Genomic DNA, 22,406 nt, shown 5'->3' with positions numbered 1-22,406 from the left:
AATCGTGATATCAATTCTTAGCTCAAAAATCGTGATTCATATTTGCCTGAGGTGTATTTGAAATATTGTTCAAACCCAAAGAGTTAAGAGCAGAGAGTGGCATCAAGTGGGCTGTGGGAAATATGACACTGTTTCATGAAGCTTCATGAGCCCGTCACTATCTATAGGTTCAGTGGGTCATATGATCACGAGGAAAACACTGGGACAGAGAACATCTCAGGGTATCCAATGTAAACGACCGTGGCGCATCATACAGAATAATGATCTTGTTTTTAATGTTTCTCACGTGAACAACACACATGGACACATTGAAACAAGTGGAAAACGCATTGTAGACGTGGACATTATTATAGTGCTTTTCGACACGGTTTAACGGAAAAAAAGCTGAAAGTACCATAATAACTAAACGACAGGAACGTGTCTGCTCCTCGAAGAACTGAAGTTGGGCATCTGTACTGACATATGAAGAGACGGACCGGGTGAGGACGGCTGCAGATTGGAAAGAGATTTACCTCTCATGATTAAATATGTTTTTTTTTTACTGTGACCAATTTAATAAATGTCAAAACTCCTCCACTTCTTAGCTGTTCCTCTATCGGATCGCATCGTCAAATCTTTTTTTGTTGTTTTTTAGGTTGTCATCTACGTTGTGATGTTTTTTTTATACAATATTATTGCTCTACATGCATCTTATCTGTATAATTTGCGCCAGCGGTAACTAGAAAAGAGCAAGTCAGCCAAGCCAAGCAGCTCAACTCTAACAATAATGTGGCTTTCCCCAAATTGTGCCCTTCATTTAAAGGTCATTCTTCATAATACTGGTCACACGCTGAAGTCCTAAGAACAAAGAAGATACCTGGACCAGAACAGAATAATGCAAATCTTTTCAAAATTCTTTTTGAGTCACAGACTGATTAACCTCCTCGGTGTCAATATTTAGGTTCTGCATCATTCTCAGTTTGGACTCACCATACTAGAAAATAGTGTGTCATGAGACGTCACTCTGTGTCACCATCATGTAAATGTGTGTGTTCCATTTATCAAAAACAACCATCACTAAAACTGATGTTTGATAAAACATTAAAGACACACTCCAGCAGAGATCCATCAAAGTGCAACTTTGTTTTGAGTCGACAGCGGAGGTGGCCCTCTCTGCTCTCTCAAGTCATTGGATATGAACAACAATTTCACTGAGAGAACAGAGAGCGCCACCTACAGGGTTCTGAAAATGAGGACACTGTATCATGAAACCTCGTCAGTCCATTACTAGTATTCATTGATGGTGTAATACAGTAGAATATAATGATCTGAAAATATGATCTTCAATCTTGTATCTATTTCAACATCTCAAAAACTTAAGGAGCTTCTTTGCTCCTAAATAGGTCACAAAAAGATAAGGAGAAAGACAATGTTAAAAAATTCTATGACGCTGTTGAAAACATTTAAATGCTATTTAAAAAGCTTAAAAATAAAAATGGCTGATCTACTTAAAACAGCCAAAAAAAAACTTGAAAAAAGAAGTGAAACACCAGAAGAAAGGAAAGGTCTGAACAGCGGGGCTGAATGGAAGTGAATGACGTTGATCATATCCTGGTTGTGTAACTCTGTGGCTTGTCCTTCTTCATTTTGCTTAAATGCACCCACATCTACTATCATTGAATATTAGATGTTACCTTTAGACTTTCCATAAATTCAAATCCCATCAACGTGCAGAATACAACAGCGGGTTCCATGTCAGACTACATGCCTGTAGTCTGAGCGCCACCTCACAGTGAAGCCAGATGATCACATATGACCAGCTGAAACTGCTACAGTGTTTACCACGGCAAATGCTTCCTATTTAATAGCTCCAGCACCAAAATGACATCGCTCCCAGTTGCCACCACCGTGAGACAGAAATGCCACCTTTTTTGTTCTGATCTTTCCTGAGCAGGAGCAGGCAGAGCGGAGACTGGAGCGTTTCGGGCCATTTTTGCCGGCTTCAGAGCAGCAGAATGAAAAGGGAAGCAAAAAGCAAGTGGTTTTAGCGAAAGGTCAGAATGGGCTTTTCTTGCTCTCTGTGGATTTTGGCATCTCGCTAAGGAATAAAGAAAAACAACACACACTCTCGCTGTGGTGACTCACCAGGCTAAAAAGAGAGATTAAATTGCTGTTTTGCCTTCCCTCATGTCCTCCCTCACCACCGTAATGGTGCCACCTCCCTGCAGATCAGGGGGGCCATTGGCTCCAGCGTCCTGCGGCGTGACCATCATCTATTTGTTATAAAGATGCTGTGTGCAGGAGACGTTTAACCACCGAGAGGAAACTCTAGTTTATCATCTAATGTATTCTTAAGAGGGAGTGGGAAGTTTGTGTTTCAGGAAGCAGCGGGGGGGACTCTCTTTATCTTTCTCCATTACCTCTAAGAGGGAGACGTGTAGAGAGGAGCGGTGATACATGAGGGCCTATAGCGGCTTGCCGTGGCTTCAGTCAGCAACTTTGGAAACCTCCAAAGAGGGCGTCTTTCAGATTTCTTATTTCACGGCTCATGTTTACCATTTCACAGCAAATCTGAGCGGAGTCCTAATGTTACAGCTGCCGACTTCATTATCTGCTCTTGCTGGATGGATGTTCCCCATCGTTTTTTACTATTCAATCTATTTATAGCACAGAGCAAATAGAAATGGAGGAAAGAGATGGAACACACACAATATACAGTATGTTGGTGAGGTCAAAGATAAAGTTAAACATTTGTGTGTATTGGAAAAAAAATGACATTGAGCACAATACAAACAAAAATCTCTAAAGCAGTCCATCGCTGTGCGGATAACAAAAAACATACCGCTATACTGTACTGTAGCACCATTAAGCTTCATCTGTGACACTTTATAGATTTTTTTTCGAGCAACAGACACAACAAGGTAGAGTGTTGTCACATTCTCTTTCAATGCTCAGTTGACAGGTGACTGTGAGCGGTGTTTAACCTTTTGGCCTTCTCTAACCAAAGCGATGATCACAGTTTAGCCCAACTCAAGGTCTCTCTAATCCTCACATTGACGCCATCCACTTCGTCTGACAGTATCGATAATCTAATGACTCCGAAAAATACCGGTCATTGAAGCAAAGACAACATGTTTCACAATGTATGGATAGTGACCTAGACAATGTCAAATGTCTATTTTTGGGATCCAAAATTGTGTCACAGATTGGCATTAAAAAAAAAAAATCAAAACAAGTGTTTGACAATATTGACATCTTTTGCAGAAAAACAACTTTTAATTGTCATCTGTTTTTAATAATCATTACATTGTTATAACGTGCTATGTTTTATGTAAATAGAATTCACCCTGTAAACATTGTGGTTTTGTGATCACTGGAGTAAAACAGGATCTTTGACGCTTCTATCGCAGATTTATATTCCATTAACAGGGATTTTTCCAGATATTAAATAGCTGCTCCAAACCAGACAGCTTGACATTTGCAGTCTTTGATGGCCGAGCCTGGTGGCAGCTGATCTTAATTCCAGACTTTGACCAGTTGTCTGGTGCTTCAACCGAGGGACAGGCAAGTGTTCAAGTAAAGAAAGTCCCCATAGTTAACACAAACTATGTGACTTTACAGATGGCGCTGCAACTACCTAAGCTCCCACACAATTGAATAAACATAATCATAACTACTGCAGGCAGCAGAGCCCTTAATTATTCTGCCTCACAGCTCAATCTAGTGGATTTTTTTAAAGCCAGAAATGGAAATTGAGGTAAGTGACCCATGCAGTGCGTAGATAAACCATGTGATGAGGTCACAGGGATTCTAAATTTATTTCTGGTCCAGTTGCCATGGGGGGAGGGGAGCAGCGTGTCACCATATGGTTTAAGTAACTGTAAACAGTAATTGGCTTCTGTTTTTATTTTCTGCTGCCTGTGGAGGAAAACCTGTTCCCACTGGGAGTGAAATAAGATGTCACTTCAGCCTTCGCATCTGCTGCCGCCCCTTTGAAGAGATCCACATCAATCTTTAGGTGTGCGGATGAGAGCAGATCTCCAGGATCTACCCATTACTCCACTGACACCTTCACCAGTTCCAAGGCATTTGGAGAGTGTTTTTTGCATCGAACCTTAAAATACACATTAGGTTAATAAAAAAATAATACTGAACCCTTCACTTTGTTTTTTTGTGTATTGAAAGAGGTGTATACTTTGAAATAAACAGTCAATAGCTTTCCCTTTGTCTGTTTCAAACCACGCAGAGCTGCCAAGCAGTGGAGCTTGAGCTACGTGAAGAGTGTGAAAGTCACCTTGATGCTCTTATGCCAATGTCACTTCATGTTTTGAGGCTAAATCATCGTCTTGCTCTGTGTGTGTCTTTAACGTCTTTACATTTGCTGCTGTGACACGTCGGACTTCCCCAGCGTGAGACAAACAAAGGAAGTCCAGTTGAATCTAAAGAATGAATGTGGTGAAGGAACAATCTCAGTATGTAACTGGCGCGAATGAGTTTTTTTTCCAGTTTTGGATGCAACAACTCCAAGCAGAATGACAAAATGGTGTATACAAATATTATATAATACAACAGCGGACAGCTGTGCAGAATACTTCGGACCTATAGTATAATTGAGACTTGGGCCTCTGTGAGATCACACGAGTCAATCTCTTCTGTTTGACCTACATTTAGAGCTTTAGGTCTGTTATCTGGACACAGCAGCTCCACTGAGCCACCGCTTTGTTCGCTGACCATATCACTTTAATTAAATACCATTGATTCTCCCAACTCTCTCACTCCTGCTCTTTTTATGTTCAGCTCCCTTAGAATGTCTTCTTTAAAAAGTCAGGATCTGCAGTGGTTCAAAGCGGTAGATTACATTCTGTTCCATGGACTCCAGCTGCTTAAAAGCATTTAAATATGTCTATAGATTTGCCTCATGTTCGAATGTTGCTCTCGTAATTGTTGTTGTATTCACACTATTTTCTAATATACTGCATATTCCTCAAGTCATTCTGGACAAATACTAATAATAATAATAATAATAATAATAAAAAATGAAATCTGAGGTCACTGTTTGACCTTTCTTATAGGACAGAAGAGGTACTGAAATGAATAGTTGCTAGTTCATAAAAGGACTCTTACTGTAGAGCAGGCAAGTCAAACTCAAAGCCACTGGACCTTATCAACTGATAAGGATCCATTGGATCCCTTTTTTTTTCAATATCCAAAAGCCCAAATATTCTAAATTTCGCTTTGTGTGCCATGCCGTGATGTAGTGAATTTCCATTGGTGCGTCAAACATTCTGTATAGTCCAGTATTTTTGACATGCCGCTCTTTGTTTATGCAGTTAAGCTTCACATTTCAATAAAAGCCAAAGCCGCTGCACACAACTTCAGTGGTGTGGTGTTTTTTAGGTCACTATGAAGCACTTCACATCCATAAACATTATTAACAATTTGGCAAGTAGGAGGTCGAAGTATCAAATGGGGAAAAGTGGCGTCAATCCCTGGTCTTTATTCCTGACTCATCATAAAAATTAAATCTTGTTTGATACGGCACTGAGACAACATGGTGTAGGTTTTGATCTCCATAAAAATGCCAAAAATTGATAAGTGAAAACACAGTCACTTGATTCTTGTTCAGCAATATTGGTTTATAAAATGGTAAGAGAGGCAGACCACTTCGGCAGTTGAAACAGCACAACTGACCTTTATCCAGAAGGATTTTTAAAGTTCAGCAAATCCCTCGTCTGTTGTATTCAGACCTTTGGCTAGAGAGGCATCGGGGTGTCCTGAGGACAGCCTACGCTTAAAAACATGAGATATTGACACACCCTATATTTTCGATCACATAACTTTGACATTCATAAAAAAAAATAAATAAAAAAAATAAAAAAATGGATTGTTGACTCATGCTATATAGTGACCATAAACCATGCTGTTTCCTACTCCCAAACCTGACTCGGGCCCAGTCGTGGTTGCAGGGCTTTTGGAATGAGCTCCGCAGAGGTCCTCCTGCTCAGTGAATGAAATTGCCTTCGCTCTGGCCCTTTCGTCACGTCGCTGCACAGCGAATATTAATGATCAGAGGACCCAGGCCCAGGCTTTAAGATCCAGAAAAAAATGATTTTCCTATTTTCCTTTATTTACCTGGTTGAAGATGAAACTGCCTGCTACTTTTAATCCTGCTTAACTCCTCTTAATACAGATTGTGACTGCAATGTCAACTTTGAAAACAAAAAGGAAGCGCTGTTCTACAGATGTGAAGGTGATCCGCCAGAGCTATGCGAAATACGTGGTGCAGCTTCAGCGTCAAAGCCTTGACATATTGCTGATGAGCACGTTTTTACCATTTCATAACACAGAAGTGAGAAAGAAACCACTGTCATGTGAAGCAGGACTTCTCTGTCTCTGTCCATGGTGCTGAATCTTGCGCTTGCATTTATTTGTAACTTCCTATTCCCATATTATCTAAGTTCTGAGAGAGATAGAGATATAGATATGTAGGAAAGACAGATGCTTGCATGATGTAAAGACTGGTCTTCTAGTTTGTTAAAACCCATTATCTTTGAGGTTATTTGCTTCGACATCTGACTGTCACTCTCATACACGCAAGTGTTGCTTGGCTTGTGCTGTGTTAACTGCCGTCTCACTGTTCCTGACCCAGCTGTCTTTCATTTTCACCCTGAGCCTCGGAGCTCACCATACTTTGTCTATGGTATATTGAATTCACTTTAACGTGCACTTGCTGCAAACATTTGAGAAAATTGGAAAAACGGAATAAAATTCTTAATAAAATGAATATAATAAATCCATGTCTAAATATCAGAACATAAAAATAATGTACTTTATTTTAAACTCCATAGAAGATATAAGTAAAAGCATTGCTAAAAAATGTGGTAATAAATTTTAAAAACTGCTTAAACAGTTGCTTTCATAACAGGTTTTACTGTTGGGGACGACTTCACTTTCTTTATCATTTTTTCTTTTCAAAAACTTCTCCATAGTTGGTTACTATCACAGATTGGCAGCTGTCAAGTCAATGTATTGACACACTACTGACACCACATGTGGCTAATGTAGCCCGCAGGTGTAAAACAAGAAACTTTTAGCGGCCCTCTGGGACGTGCCCGATGTGGCCTGCAGGCCTTGGGTTTGACCCGGTGGAATGAAACCTCTCCATCGTGCATCTCTCTGTCAGTCAGGCCGGACAACCTCTCTGATTGCTTTCACTGCCAAATGCTACAATTTCTCAGCTCAATGGGAACAACTGCACTGTTGACTCATTCAAGCATGAGAACAGCTCACAGAACACACACACACAGAAAGGCACACACACTCACACAACACATATAGTGTGCTTCTACTGCAGTGGACACCAGCCGGGCCTGAAGCGTCTGGATGAAAGCAATTATATTTGACAGAAATATTTTCATATGCAGGAGAATATTTGTGTTTCGCTGACAACACTTCGAAACACTCACATTGGAGTGTCACCTTAGTAACCGTAAAGCTGTCTATGCCATTACTGCCTTTGGGGACTTCAGTACAAAGTGCACATCGGCTCGACAGGCTCCCGCGTGGACCAGAATATCAATTTGTCAACTAGACGTTTACCCTTATCAGTTCAACTCCTTTAGTAAAGAAAAAGACTAATAAATTGAGGAAAAGACGAAGACGAAGCAAGAAGAAGAACGTGAGAGTTTCAGGCAACTCCAGCCGTCAGCGATTTACTGTCACCCAGGAGATCAGGACCTCTTCCAATGTAATATGTTTGGAAACCATCAGCCATAAGTGGACGCGTCCAGCTCCATTGAAGGGGATTAAAAATCCAATTCCACACTGCTACGATTGATGGGGGTAAACGGCGTGTAAGAAAGAGAGAGAGCGCTGTATTATAAAAAAAACAGCATAGCGTTTCATGTCTCAGAACAAAAGCCATTCATTATTAAACCATTAATCTGGGACACATGTGAGAGCTCCGTCCGTGTCTGTCTCCGGCAGTTTCAGTCAGCTAATCACTGGAGGAGACTGAGGAGCGTCAGTCCATGCTGTGGTCGTGAATACAGATGTGGAGGGAGGTAAACAAACGCAGTTAATGGTTTCCAAGAAAGAGTCAGAACCCGGATGGAAAAACAACCCTGAATGTCGTGGCTATTTACCAAGACCAAAGTAATCACAATACTCTGGCGTGTGAGCTGCAAAACAATGTGACAACTGTGGAAAACATAACCATGTTCCCTGTGAATAAAAACCAGTCATCCCTGTCTCTTGTAGTACCAACGCAATTTTTCCTAGGAACCTAACAAGTTTATCCAATTCATTGAATTCGCCAAACAATGAGCCCTTCAAGAGGAGACACAAGGGAACTGGTCCATTAGGAAAGGAGGATCGAGTAAGTCAGAATGAAGGGATCACAAAGCTGATCTTGGCTGGAGGAAGTGCAGTCTGAAAATCACATATTTCCTATTTATTTAACAATAAAACCATGTTTAAATACTTAGTGTTTTCCAGACAAACTGGATGTAAACAAGAAAATACTACATGTGAGAGCTGTGAGAGGACACGCACATACATATACCTGAACGGAGACATTGTTGGATATCATGTTAAAATTGTCATGGTTCGTGCTTTTTACTTTTTACTTCCGGTTCCTTGTTTTCCTGTTTGCTCTCTCACCGCCTCCAGCTTCATGGAAGCGCAGCTGGTCCTCATTCCACTGATTGCCTCTGCAGAGATTTATACCCTGGAGAACCAGCATGTGCTGCCAGATGATTGTCTTATGTTCTCATGGTACGTTCTCTCTCGATTGCTCTGTTCGCTTGTGACCCTGTTTATCTCTCTGTTTTTGCCCCGTGTTCATGTCCTTGTTCTGTCACCTTTGTCTCGCTCTTCCCTCTACTCCACTTTTGGCTGTGTTCGAGGGTTTGTTTACTCGCTGTTTTAGTTCTACCATTGTGGCATTTATTTCCTCCGTTTTGTGTGTGTGCTAAACCACCACCGAGCATCCTTAGTTTTGTATTAGCCTCGTGAGAGTTATATCCAAGTGTTTCTTAGTTGTCCCCGTTTTCAGGCTTGCATTTCTTACACCTGCTTTCTGTTTCAGGTTTATCCCCTCCGTTTGTGTTTGTTCTCCGCGCTCCACTTCTGGTGTCGTCGCCTTCAGTTTAGATTTCTGTCTGTTGTGTTGTATTGTAATAAATCTCGTGATTAAGAGAACTGGCTTTGTCTGAGTTTGGAGTCATCTGCTCTTGGGTCATCCTAGCTTAGCAAACATGACAAAAATGCTTTAAAGGTGGAGGTACATGATATGTTGGGTGCCTTGGCAGAGAAGCATCTGTCACCACTTTATTCAAAACAAGCTTAAAGTATTCAATAATATTTTAAAAGTTGATTCTAAAGCAACCAGGAAGCCAGTGCAGTGAAGCTAGCTGGGATGGCAAGCTGCTGGGCAGAGGACAAGAAAGGTGGTTTTTTTTTTTGTTTTGTTTTTTGCGACGCTAAGATTTCTTGACTTAATGTGATATGTCCGTGGACCAGGGACTGAGGTGCAATGAGGGAAGGTAGGCGAGTGCGGTGCGGAAGAGACCAATATTTCTGGTCCAGCTGACGGAAAGTGAAGAATAACAGCACCCGTCACAAACATTGTGCCAATGTCACATGAAGAGGACGTTTTCAAGCGAGGTCAAAATTCCCATCGCTTCCCAAAGTGCAGCCCCCTCAGTGAAACTGAAGACAAAGAATAGATTGAGAGGGAAGGTAATCTGCTGCTGGGAGATGAGTCGGGGGAGCCAGGGCCTCCATGGCCGCCAATGATAAGCCCACTTTCCTCCCGCAACACCCAGCGATAGGGTTGGATATCACACCATGCCGGCTCACGGAAATACATTTGCCTCCTTGCTGAGGGACTCAAACATTATTATTTCCGCAGACAGCGCGCTGTTGGCAGACACTCCTTTAAGTACAAAGAGCAGAGGAGAAGGATGCACACACCTACTTCACAAGGCAACAGCCTTTTATCATTGCCATGACACAAGAAACTTTAAATAGACAACAGGAGGCGGGCTACAAAGCTTTATCATGGGAGTGACCTCATTTAATTTGGATCAGAAAACAGCTGATTTAAGGTGAATTATTTGTAATAAAACATGGTTTGATCTCCCCTTTTTGTTGGACTGGGGAACGCTTCAATGAGTGCGATTTTTATTCACATTAGTCTGTCATTTATTCTGGAAAAGACATTGTAAATGCCAGCACATTCACGTATATTGGTGAATTTCTACATTACCAGACACATTGCTGCAGCCATTTTAGTCATGAGGATGTTGACTGTTGCTGAGAATGTTGTGTCTGAGCTTCCTTCATTCAGTCAGTCAAGGCTTGTGACTGGGTGCTTACATGGAAACAGAGTCCCTTGGCTCCCCCATGGCAATCCACATCAAGAGAAGCCACTTCTGGCGGGTCAGACTTCCAGTCTGCAGGCTGCCCTCTGGCGAGATGGTGGCTGTCTGTGGTCAGGAAACGTTGAAGAACCTTGCCAGGATTTTTCAATGAAATGTTCAACTTTGGTATCACCATTTTGAAAGGCTGTGGTGTGAAGAATGTGAGACGAAGGTATCATGTAAATGAGAAAAATCATGGGTTTGACCCAAGGTTTGAGAAGGGAGTAGATCCACTCATCTAATTTGAATATTTGGACGTCACCAGGTGGCGGCCAATGTGTATTACACAGCTTTTACAGATGTGTATTTGATCACCTGGTGACAACTCTCAAGCTACAATAATGAAGATGATGATGATGGCTCTATTATTATATTATTCAGGATCTAAGTCAGTCAGATTTGCTCTTAACTTACTGTAAATGCCTGTTGCATTGGTTACCGTTAGTGTTAATGTCATTGCTATTGAAACTACAAACTCTTCTTAATGTTCATGTGATCGAAGAGTTCCAATGATCTCACGTGGTAGAAGGAACCACCTCTCTTAACACAGCCAAAGAAGCAGCTGTTGGTGCGCACAAGGATGTTTCAGCACGCACACACATACCTCTTGAAAAAAGCAGGCGACATTGCAAAAAAAAAAAAAAAAAAAAAGAAATCAATTAGAGGAAATCTCAGGGACGTTGAAGCATTTTCAAAAGACCAGAGGAGAAAATCCCCTCATAGAAACAACCTCAAACTGCCAACCTGATCTCCTCTGTCTAACAGGATTACTACAGGGATCCTCCCCACACCTTCACTGCCTCCAGCTTTCCCAGACACAACTTCATTTCCTTCTCATCACCCTCTGTCGTACACAAATGCTCTCTCCTTCCTCATGTCCCTAAACTCCCTCACCCAGCCTGACTCTGACACACTTTTGCTCTTGTCAACATGTTCTTCTTTGACTCCTGGGAAACTGACATGAAGCTGGCATAAGGTGGATCATATATTTATGCAAACAGATAAATCTGAAAAAAGAAAATAGAGCTTCAAGTATTGCAGTGCAGTGGCAGTAGGGCTAGGAATTGTAGATTGAAAAAACAAAAAACAAAAGTTCCTATGCAAATAATTTAATGGGTCAATGCACACACACGCACATATACAGGTTTGTCTGAAATGTAACTAATAATGACCTTGTTGTTTTGAAGTCTTTATCCTCAAATTGAGGCTAATCTTTGTGGAGTTGAGCAAAAGGGCTCCACAAGACATAAGGTGTTTTCCCCAAAGTTGGTCCTCACTGTAATAGATATGCTACACACCACACATGCAGGCACATGCACGAATAGAGATAGAAATAAATTGTTGAAAGTTGCTTTAAATTGCATTTAACTGTGACGCACAAGGAACTCAGCTCCTGTATTCAAATATTGTTTTGCACTATGTTGTACAATGCACTATATTGTATTGCTATTCATGCAGTCGCAGCCCTGTTTTCCTGTTATGATGTAGCGGTGTGCTGGAGCCTATACAAGAGCTGACTGAGGCGAGGGGCCGGGGGCGGTCTGTGTCGGTCCGCGGTCCATCACATACAGTCCAAGCCACTCACACCACCAGAATCACCAATAAACCTGTTAGTTCTCTTGAGAAACCAGAATGTCTGGAGGAAGCCCATGCAACCCCAGAGAGCACATGCAGACTCCACACAGAAAAGGACAGAGCTTCTTCTCGCTGTTTGGCTGCAACACAAACCAGTAAATGGCTTGCTGCCCACATGCTGAATTACAATATTACACTCCAGTCTTCACAGCACATCTCCCAAACAAGCCTCTACTCTACTGGAATCTGAAATCATAAAGTGGCTGAAGGTGAAGCAATCAAGTTCTTTATAAGCTGTTTGACAACTAATTCTCAAATTGTATCACGTCATTCATCCGATATTAAAAATGCTATATTGACATTTGCGCTTGTTCTAGAAATAATTCGACTTATTTTTATCAGCTGATTATTAACTGAGTTATTAACTTTTTTTTACACAAGTTATTTTAAATGTACTCTATGTCAGGGGTTCTGAACCTTTTTGATCTCGGGGCTCATTCAATAGAACTGATTCATTACTCTTGAGTTCACTTGTTAGCAATAATCATATTTAATCTACTTACATGTAAACAAACCAAAACCTTGTGAAATAACATGAAACCATGTGATCATCACAAAGATATTTACCAGCAGCAGAACCAGGTGCATGTCATAAAATTTACTAAAGAAAAAAAGGAAAAAAAATTCCCTTGATGCAAACTGTTGGGAAATTTGGAAAAACTGAATCAGATGCAGAATAAAAAAAATATAATAAGACCATGTCTAAATATCATAAAATAAAAAGAATATATTTTCTTTAAACTCCAAAGAAGATATAAGTGAAATGTAAATAAAAGTATCACCATTTCAAAACTGCTTCAACAGTTGCTTTCATGAACACTTTTTACTGTTGGGGCCGGCATTACTTGATCATTTTTCCTTTTCAAGAACTTCTCCATAGTTGTTACTGTAATACTATCACGGATTTGCACCTGTCAAGTCAATTCAGTGGCACACTACTGCCACCATACGTGGCTAATGCATTGAAAATGAGCGTCTCACGGCCCAAAGGTGTGAACCAAAAAAACTTTTAGCGGCCCTTTAGGAGGCGCTTGCAGCCCAACCATGGGCCCCGGCACTATGGTTAAGAATCACTGCTCTATATCACACATGAATGAATGACTCACAGGTTTATCATCTTATTGCAGTTTCTTTTTTGTTTACTTTGACGATCCGCTTTGGCAACCCAAAACAATAAATTTAAACAGCTGTTGACTCTCCCAACTGGCAGCCCAAACAGCTACAGCATTGACGAGAACATTGATCCTGACACTACTCAACACATGACTGGAGTCCAGGAGAATGACAGCTGGAATCTCACTGGCCCGTCTGCGCCAGTTTCATGTTTGCTCCTGCCTGTCCAGTCATGTCGTCTCCGAGGAGCCTCAACTGTCTCCTGAACCATCAGGGCTCACCATCGCTGTCCATTCTCCACAACCCCAGCGTACACACTCGTCTCCCCCCAGCAGGGATTTGTAGTCTGACATGTTTAAACAACAAAGACATGCTAGCACGCAAACAAAGTCGCACCCATGCTGGGTGCCTTTCAGTGGAGGAGAATATGATGGATGATCCTGTGAAGGACCACTGCACCTCTGCCTGCCACCTGCCTTCCTTAATCTCTGTTGCTGGGATACTAAAATCACACTCTTATGTGAGAACAACTTCTGACGGACGGATGTAAATTATATCATTAAAAATAGCTATCAGTTCAAGAGCTTTTTAGTCACTTGTATGTGTGTATGTGTGTGTGTCTACATGTGGAGGTCGCGGCGGAAAAGAGGAACATCTCTCTATAGAATAGTTCAGTTTTTTACACCACACTCACACTGTGCCAGGCTCCACCCACATAGTTTTCCTAACCCGACCTTTCTACCTTGTCTTGAAACATAGGATTTGAATGCTTTTCCGTGAACCAGCCTGTTTAATATATTGACGTTGCGTCCCATACTGACGACAAAGGCAGCCTTCAGCATTTTAAAGGCTTTCAATTGAACTTTTCGCCTTCTGCAGCAGTGCGACATGTAAAAATAAAATTAAAAAAAGACGGACGTTGGAGTTAGGTAAGCCAAGGGATGGCGCTCCTTTCATTTTACATTTAATAATGTGACAATTGTCCTCAGTGCCGGTGAAATGGCCATTTCACCGTCACTGAGGAGGAGAGCAACGTAAGGGGAATAGCAACTGATTCAGTGAAGAGAGAGCGCTCCTGCGATCTTCCTCACACTCTGAGATGTGCGATCCACACCCTTGCCTGAAACACTACAAGACACAGAAAACATTTTTTGTGTTCAATATTTTTCCTCTTCTTAAAAGGTAAAGAATAGAATATTAACTTTGACTTTTTTCCTGCAACACCAGCTGTTTCTCCACTAGATGGCAGTGGCTGGAAAGTGCCATCCAGAGTGATCACACTATATATTTAAAATAAATGCAAGGCAATAATATCGAGGAAAAAATAAGTGGCTTGGTGAGTGCTTTTCTAATTTTTACTTATTTTTGAATGCATTTGTACAATATTCACTGCTACATCTTGAAGCTCCAAACCATTTTTCTTTATATGTCCCTGTCAAGGACACGTCAACTCAACCAAGTAGTTAAACATCCACATGCCGGCACACAAGTCAAATGAGATCAAGAGTGTTATTAACAAATACAATGATTCAGCAATTAGACTCAGTCACCGCGAAACTGTCGTCTCATTGTCATTAACTACTGGAAATGCGCTGTTGCACTTCTTCCAGATTTCTTTTGAGTCAAACTCAATAGGGTTTTAAGCCCAGTGAATGGACTGTAAATGAGTCGTGGCTTTTGTTCAATTCCCATGAAGTCTATAAATAAACACTTGTGAACGGAGGCCGGTGCATTTGGGTTTATTGACGGTGACACTCTCAGCCCTAAGTGTGAATAATTTAATACTCCACTTCTCCCCTGCTGTCCAGGCTCGTGTGAGTGTCAGCCAGAGAAATGCATCAGGATAAATGGCCAACGGACGGGAAGGGAGGGGACTCAAAGCAGCAGTGGATGATTCCACAAATCAGCTTTACACAAAGTGGGACGGAGATTAAAAGGGACCACTGGTATCATTCTCCTCCATTGTCGAGGACAATACGACAGAATCCCTGAAGCGCTCCAAGGAACGGACTGGCGAAATAGATGCCATTGTTTGCTGACCATTATTATAGCAATTGTTCCGAGGAGCTGCGGGGGACAGTGAACCTGCTATTGGGATCATTTCTCTCACATCTATATTTGGGCAAAACCTCATTCAACACACTAGTACATGCTTGTTCTCCACGATACGCGTTCTCATCTGGAAGAGGGAGCACAACAGAAGAAGCATCTGGAGGACGCAGGTAGAGTGGACGGAAGCGCTGCTAAAGACAAACAAATGAGGCGGAGCGGAGCCACGCAGCGTGTTGTTCCTTCGTCATCTTCTATTCATGTATTTCCAAAGCAATTGTTCAAGCAGAAACGAATGAACAATGTGCCTGTAACCCACAGTCAGAAATGCATGTCCGTGTGTGTGTGCGTGTACCTGGTTTATGATGACCAATTCTTGACAAAACACCTCCTTGTGAGGACCATTTGGCTGGACCCCACTAATCTGAAACCCCACATGATGATGAAGATGTCAAAATGACTGGCTTAATCCTGGTTATGTTTAGTCATGTGTTTTGGATGGTTAGGTTTAGGGAGAGAGGCTGGGGAAAGTATAAACGTCAATGAGAAACCTCCAAAAGTCCTAACAAGGCCAGAAATACAAGGATATGTCTGTAATGTGTACATACATAGAGCAAATACACATAAAGGCCATCCACTGAAAGCAGCTTCACAACCTACTTTTTCTGACCAACCCACCATTCGAGAATTCTTACGCCCCAAATGAAAGCAGCGAAACCAGAGCCCAAAACCTGAGGCACTTTAAGAACAAATCACGTTGTGCCTTTTAAAACACTGTTTTGGTTGTTGGAATTTACTAATATAAAGAAAGACAAGAGAAAATATGAACAGAAATTATTAATTTGTACACATCATGTTTATTTATTTATTCATTTAAAAAAGTATTACTTAGCATGTTTGGTGCAATGAACATAAACAAACATAATATTTAACAAAATAAAACAAAACAAAAAAAGATTTTCAGAAGGCTCTTTTCATATTTTCCCCCCTGTTCTTCCACTTATTGCCTACTGGACTCAGGCATGTCGCAGCTATTAAGGGTGCTGATATAGAGAGACAGCCACACACACACTCACAGACAACTTTGAGTTACCAGTTAACCTCAGTAAGTTTTTGGGATGGTGAGAGGAAACTGAGGTGCCCCGGGCAAATCCACACAAGCAGGATGAGAAAACACACACCACTCCGCTCCTCCCTGCTGTGAGGACACTGCACTAACCACTGGTCTACTCCACTAGTCCTTTCACATCCTTTGTGATTTTGTTCTGCCATGTTCAGTGAGATCTCATAGGTTCTCAACGGGCGGGTCTGCACCCTAAAGTGGGTCATACAGCTCAAGAATCTGCTTTTATTTGAAGTTATATATGTATATCTGGTTCTGCAATGTTTAAACTGCATGTTTAAAAAATATATATACAAATAAAATACAATATATTTTTTTGGTTAAAAATAAAAAAATTATAAACCTAAATCAAGTCCTCATTTGTTTCCAAAATAAAGCAGAAATATTCATCATAAAGATTACGATGAAAAATATAGCACCACCATTCATTCAATTTCTTCCTTTGCCAGATGGAACATTTACATTTCATTTAAACGTGACGGAGATTAAAAAGCATGAAGTAAAAAAAGGACCTACTACATGCATTTCTGAGGTTGTAAAAAGGGAATATAAACCACAAATAGTCACATTCATTCGTTATGGATATGTTTTATTCTCAACTGAGCCAAGTACGGTGTGTACCGATCAAAGCATCTCCTCATGTATTAAAACAAATATTTCACTATATTACAGACGGATTCAAGAACGCAGAGTGCTGATTTAACTCGTAACAAGTCTGCTGTTGAACATCTACGTCGATATTTATGTGTGAACTTGATGCAGTTTTGGTAAGCAGACAGCATATAAGTCAGAAATAAACATGTTTGACTTCAAAATGTGCGTTAAATATTCTGTTTGTAACTGCTAATCAGCCCTCTTTTGCTTGAAGAGAATACATTTATGCCCTGGGTCACAGCGGTGTCATAGAGCTGCATCATTCTATGCACCGCACCTCACGTGTGGGGAGACTGTTTATTTGTGCGCCTGGTTTAAACCCCATTACTTTTCTGGAGCAGCAGTGAAGCAGCAAATTAAGCAATTCCCTAAGAAAGTATTATCACAAAAACAGTTTGGCAATTCCAAGTCAACAAGTGGAACTGCTGCCCTTTGGAGCTTTAATGGAAACATGGCTTTTAAACCGCTCCCTCTGAAACGGCTGAGGATGAAAACAATACAGCCTGAACTGTAAACATAGACTGTGACTTGCTATGTTGAGACATGACATCAGCAACAGAAAGGAGGAAGTGTCAGTGTCTCCTCCTCTGAAGCTGCTGGAAGCCAGTTAAACCTCCTTTAAGTAATCCAGTTAGCTCAGCCATAATTCCTCTTTGTGCTAAAGAGAAGCTGCAGCACTCGACCACACAGACAATCAAACTCTCACCCCGAGGGTCACGCACGTAGTAAACATGCCTTAAAATGGCATGGACGTGAAAGCTACACGTCACAGCTACTGCTGAAACATCTCATTCAGGGCACGGGAACAAGTCGTGCTGGACTAAATAAATGAGCAGTTTGCATTGCTTTTCCTTAGAAGATCAAGTGGGAGCTGATTTTTCCTGAAGTGTTTTTAGAGAACAATATTTACAAAAAAAAAAAACACCTTCACAACTTAATGGCAACTGCCTTATAATACTCAAATAACAGACATAACATTTGTAAATAATACTGTAGTACAAAGGGTAAAAAAAAAAAAGTCCAATCATTTTGACCAACCATTTCAAGATGTTTGGATGGTGCCGTAATGTCGAACTCAACGGCAATTTGTCCCCCTTCTCAGTGACCTCTTCGTGTAACTTTGAATCAATATCGTGCCAGGGGGGCGGGTTGGACTTTCAATTTGAATTGTAGCTTGTTCAAACAGTTTTTTAAGATCACTTACCCTTCCTTTAAGCAAGCCAGTGTTAAGCTTTTGTTAGTAATACAAAGTGGTTACATATAAAAGTCTAAGATAAACACTTTGTAAGTGCAGGAGTTCCTGGTCCACTGATCACACTGATGCACAAGACACGTGGCAGCCAGGACGATAACAACAACAACAAACATGGAGGAATCCCTGAACAAAAGCAAACGAAAGCATGTGTTTGCTATTGCTCAGGGATGTTTTTCGCTACACAATGGCCAGGGTTTCCACTACTTTGAATGTAATTCTTATAAAATTGAAATTCTTATACAAATATTTTCAAGACAATTAAAGAGCTTAAGTTTAAATAAGGTGATATAAAAACTTGAATATAGCCACCATCGTGATTTATTGTGCTGCTGTCAAACTGATTCAAAATAAACAATAGTTTGTTGTTTAAATGTATGTATGGCTCCATCATTTGATTCAGTAATATACCAAATTCATTCAAATTGAAAAATGTGGCTTCTTGTCGCAAATATTCTTATACTACTAGTACCACAAGTACCACAAGTAATGTAGGGAGTCAACTCATGTTTAAGTCATTTTCACTCGGCGTACAATGAGGTTACAGCAGAGGTCACTTTCATTTTACAATAAATAATAAACATTCAGCCAAAGATCATGTGAAGAAATTATGACCATGGTCACACAAACAGAAGAAACATCCATGTTGAGATGAGAGGTCACAGTCGCAACGGCCTCAGTGGGATTCGAACCCATCTCTTCCTGAACCACAACAGCTCGCCATGCACCAGCTCAGTAAGACTAATAGACGCCAGTATGCTTATTATCTTTTCATCTAACCAGAAAACTTAGCTTGTTTTCATTAAACAATACACGTCATGCACACAGCTCTTAAAGGAGACAAATGACAGTGAGTTCCAGCATGTTTCTATGCAAACAAGACGGCGACACCATCACAACTGATTCCCTTCAAAAGTTAAACAGAGTACAACGGCAACAAATGTCCAGAGACTCCGTGTTCAGACACACACAAGATGAGTAGCTCAAAGTGCAACAGGTAGCTACACAACAAGGCCGGCCAGAGGCACTTACCAAACTCCTGATGCGCTGATCACATTCCCTCTGTGACTGTGATGTCAACTCAGGGCTTTATGTGCCAAATAGCTGTCGATGAATCACACCTGCTGCTCTTATGAACACTGCCTCTCACCGGCAGAGAGTCTCGTACGTGTGTGTGTGTGTGTGTCTTAGTGAGCCTAATCCCTGCTGAGTCGGCTGGCCTATCAAGAGCGCTAGGCAGCAAACACTCCACCGAGATTTGGAAGCAAAACAGGAGTTTATTTGGTGATGTATTTTTACAGGACCCAGATTGGATGAAAGAGTTTGTCATGAAGCTCTAATAGTACTAAACAGTTTTTAAATAGCTGTGGTTACTGTAAATGATGGTTGGAACAGGTGCAGTGATAAAATACTTGGCTCACTATCACACTCTGCATCTGATAATCCAAAATCTAATCTTCTTTCAGTGAATATTTAATCCCCTTTTAATCCACCTCATTCAAGGAAGGGACTCCGACCATAAATGTAACATTAATGTGTCACCAAGTGAGCGTTGTGCAACACCATGTCCACATGCATCTGCGATCAATAGACTTAATGAGCTCATTTAAATGCGTCAGCAGCATTAACATACAACGAAAAATCATTTATTCCATTTAAGGGGTTTCTAAGTCAAGCTATACTTAATGCACACTTAATTGCTCTGACACAGTCACTCCACCAAGGTCTAAGCAGATTAGCGCACTGACGCTGAGGACTGGACCTTGACACCAAGGACAGGCAACAACGGCCCGGACAAACTTCACCAACACTTTTGTTGACTGCTCTACAGTCAGGAAAACTCTGGGACCTCAAATCGGTCATTTCCCGTCGAGCACATTTTCCTGGGCCCTAAGTTGAGTGACATCATGTGGATTCCAGAGGAGCTTCCACAAGCGGCAACTGAGCATTTGTTCATGTATGTTGGATGAATTCAGGTGTGTTTTAACAGCCACGCATTATGGCTGTGGTGTGGTATATTACTGAATGAAACGATGGACCCATACATACATTTAAACAACAAACTATTGCATCAGTTTGGCAATAGCACAATAAATCACGACGGTGGCTATATTCCAGTTTTTATATCACCTTATTTAAACTAAAGCTCTTTTAATGTCTTGGAAATATTTGCATAAGAATTTCAATGTTATAAGAATTTCAAATACATTCAGAGTAGTGGAAACCCTGGCCATTGTGTAGTGAAAAACATCCCTGAACCAAAGCAAACAGATGCTTTTGTTTGCTTTGGTTCAGGGATTCCTCCATGTTCGTTGTTGTTGTTATCATCCTAGCTGCTGAACTCCTGCACTGACAAAGGTTCCCTGTTGTCTGGAGAGCAAACTGTTCAATTAAATTAAATTACTTTTTAAAAAATTAATTATTTGTAATAATAATGTAATATTGTAATTAACTCATTAACATCCCGCCACTGATTTAAATATGTATTTCTTTGATCTAAAGCACGGCATAGTTATTACGTATTCAAATTAGCATGTGACTATAGGAAACTGAGGGCGAATGCTCTTCCTTGTTACTGACCCCAGCGTGTCATTCCCGGTCCTCAGAGTTATTTCCATAGAAGAGCAGCAACAGCTTCCATGTCCGCTGCTCAACAAGAGACTGCAGCAACAGACTGAGGGACCATATGCAGCTTGCACAGAGGTTGCACTTGCACACACAAATAACCTCAAGGAAGTCTCATTCTAACACATATGGCAGGCCTGTGAGCAGCTGGGTGGAGTGGGATCACTGAGCTTCACTCACTGAATGTTCTCTTTGGGGCTTTTACTAAATACTGCCAAGTAAACGGGAGGAAATGTGAAATGCTGTCTCAAACTTCAGGTTTTAAACAGATATAGCAACTAGGTCCATGTTGTCCAACTGTTTTTAAATTGCTGTAAATATTAAATATATATTAAATGTCTCCATACTGCACAGGGTTAAAACCAAGCTCTAAATAATCATCTTATTCAGGTCACCGGGGCAGCAGCTGTGGTAAGGAGTTCTCTCATCCCAAAAGCAAACCACTACACTTGCTTTCAAGGTCACAGAGCGACAATCACTTCAGCAGGATCTGAAGATGCTACACTGCAGAGCCGTCTCCACTGGCCTCACTCTTCCTTTAGCCACGTTACCACGATGGAGGGCTTTGAACCACCAAGGAGTCATGTCAGCCAGGTTGCTGAGGGCATTGTGCATCTGGAGCGGTCGCCCCCATTCATGCCAAAGGAATCCCTACAGTCCACCAGAAAGCTGCAGTGCAATGAAACACTACAGCATGCGAACAAATGAACATCACCGTAAATTGAAACAATATTATCCATGATCTCATGATACACACAAAATCAACACAAGGAGAATCTTGCTTTGAATGAAGATATAATATCTCCCAATTTTAGGGAAGCTGCAGGACATTTATACAGCAGGGCGTGCGAGACATTCTCCAGCACTGAGCCCCTTCAAGTGGCAATGCTAACTGCATCAACATGGAGGGCAATTCTTTCCCTTCTGTTTCCTCTAGCATCAGAGAGGAGAGCCAACAGGTGGAGGCCCTGGCTCCCCACACATAAGAGAGTCAGTTTGGAGATTGCTTTTCCTTCCTACTATTATCCACTTCTTCTGCTGTAGTCGGCAGATTTTCGGGCTGTTTAACTTGTCACAAATGTCGCTTTGCCCAGAGGCCTGATGCATCTGCACACACTGTGAAAATGTTTCAGCGAAAATGAGACGGATGATGAGAGAGGGGGTCGGTGAGATGATTGAAGAAGCCTGGAGAGCAAGAGAAACAACAGCAGGGTGAAGATGGTTTCCCTCTTTGACTTAGCAAGCTAAACTCCTGGGGGACAAATAGTGGACCTCAATATTGGTGGACAACACTAAACAATGCCAGAATCTCACAACGTCATAGTGAAGAAAGAGCAGGAGGATTAAACTGTGAAAGGCAAACAGAGTAAATATGGACAACAATGAAAAGCATTAAAATGGAATATAGTGTTTTTAGAGTATGTTTTTTTTAGTTATTTTTGCAAACCCAGAGGTATCAAGGAACTTCCACTTTTGAAAAGCAGTTAAATAAGCAATTGATCTCTGACCAAACAAGAACAAACATCAGCACCAATGAGGGTCTCCTCTGCAA

The 22,406-nt window shown here is 41.2% G+C and overlaps 1 protein-coding gene across 4 annotated transcripts in view; it reads right to left on the bottom strand.

Annotated features, from left to right (window-relative positions):
• The window catches only part of sphkap (SPHK1 interactor, AKAP domain containing), an 83,324-nt gene extending 63,931 nt beyond the window's left edge, over positions 1-19,393 (bottom strand). For all 4 annotated transcript variants that reach the window (XM_053873996.1, XM_053873999.1, XM_053873998.1 and 1 more), the window contains exon 1: positions 19,262-19,393. The gene's annotated coding sequence lies outside the window, so the exon portion shown is untranslated. The remainder of the gene's footprint in view (positions 1-19,261) is intronic.
• Positions 19,394-22,406: the final 3,013 nt, after the last annotated feature.

This window comes from Synchiropus splendidus, chromosome 8, assembly GCF_027744825.2.
Source record: "Synchiropus splendidus isolate RoL2022-P1 chromosome 8, RoL_Sspl_1.0, whole genome shotgun sequence".
NCBI lineage: Eukaryota > Metazoa > Chordata > Actinopteri > Syngnathiformes > Callionymidae > Synchiropus > Synchiropus splendidus.
The sequence above is the reverse complement of the archived record's forward strand: the minus strand, read 5'-3'. Positions and strand labels throughout refer to the sequence as shown.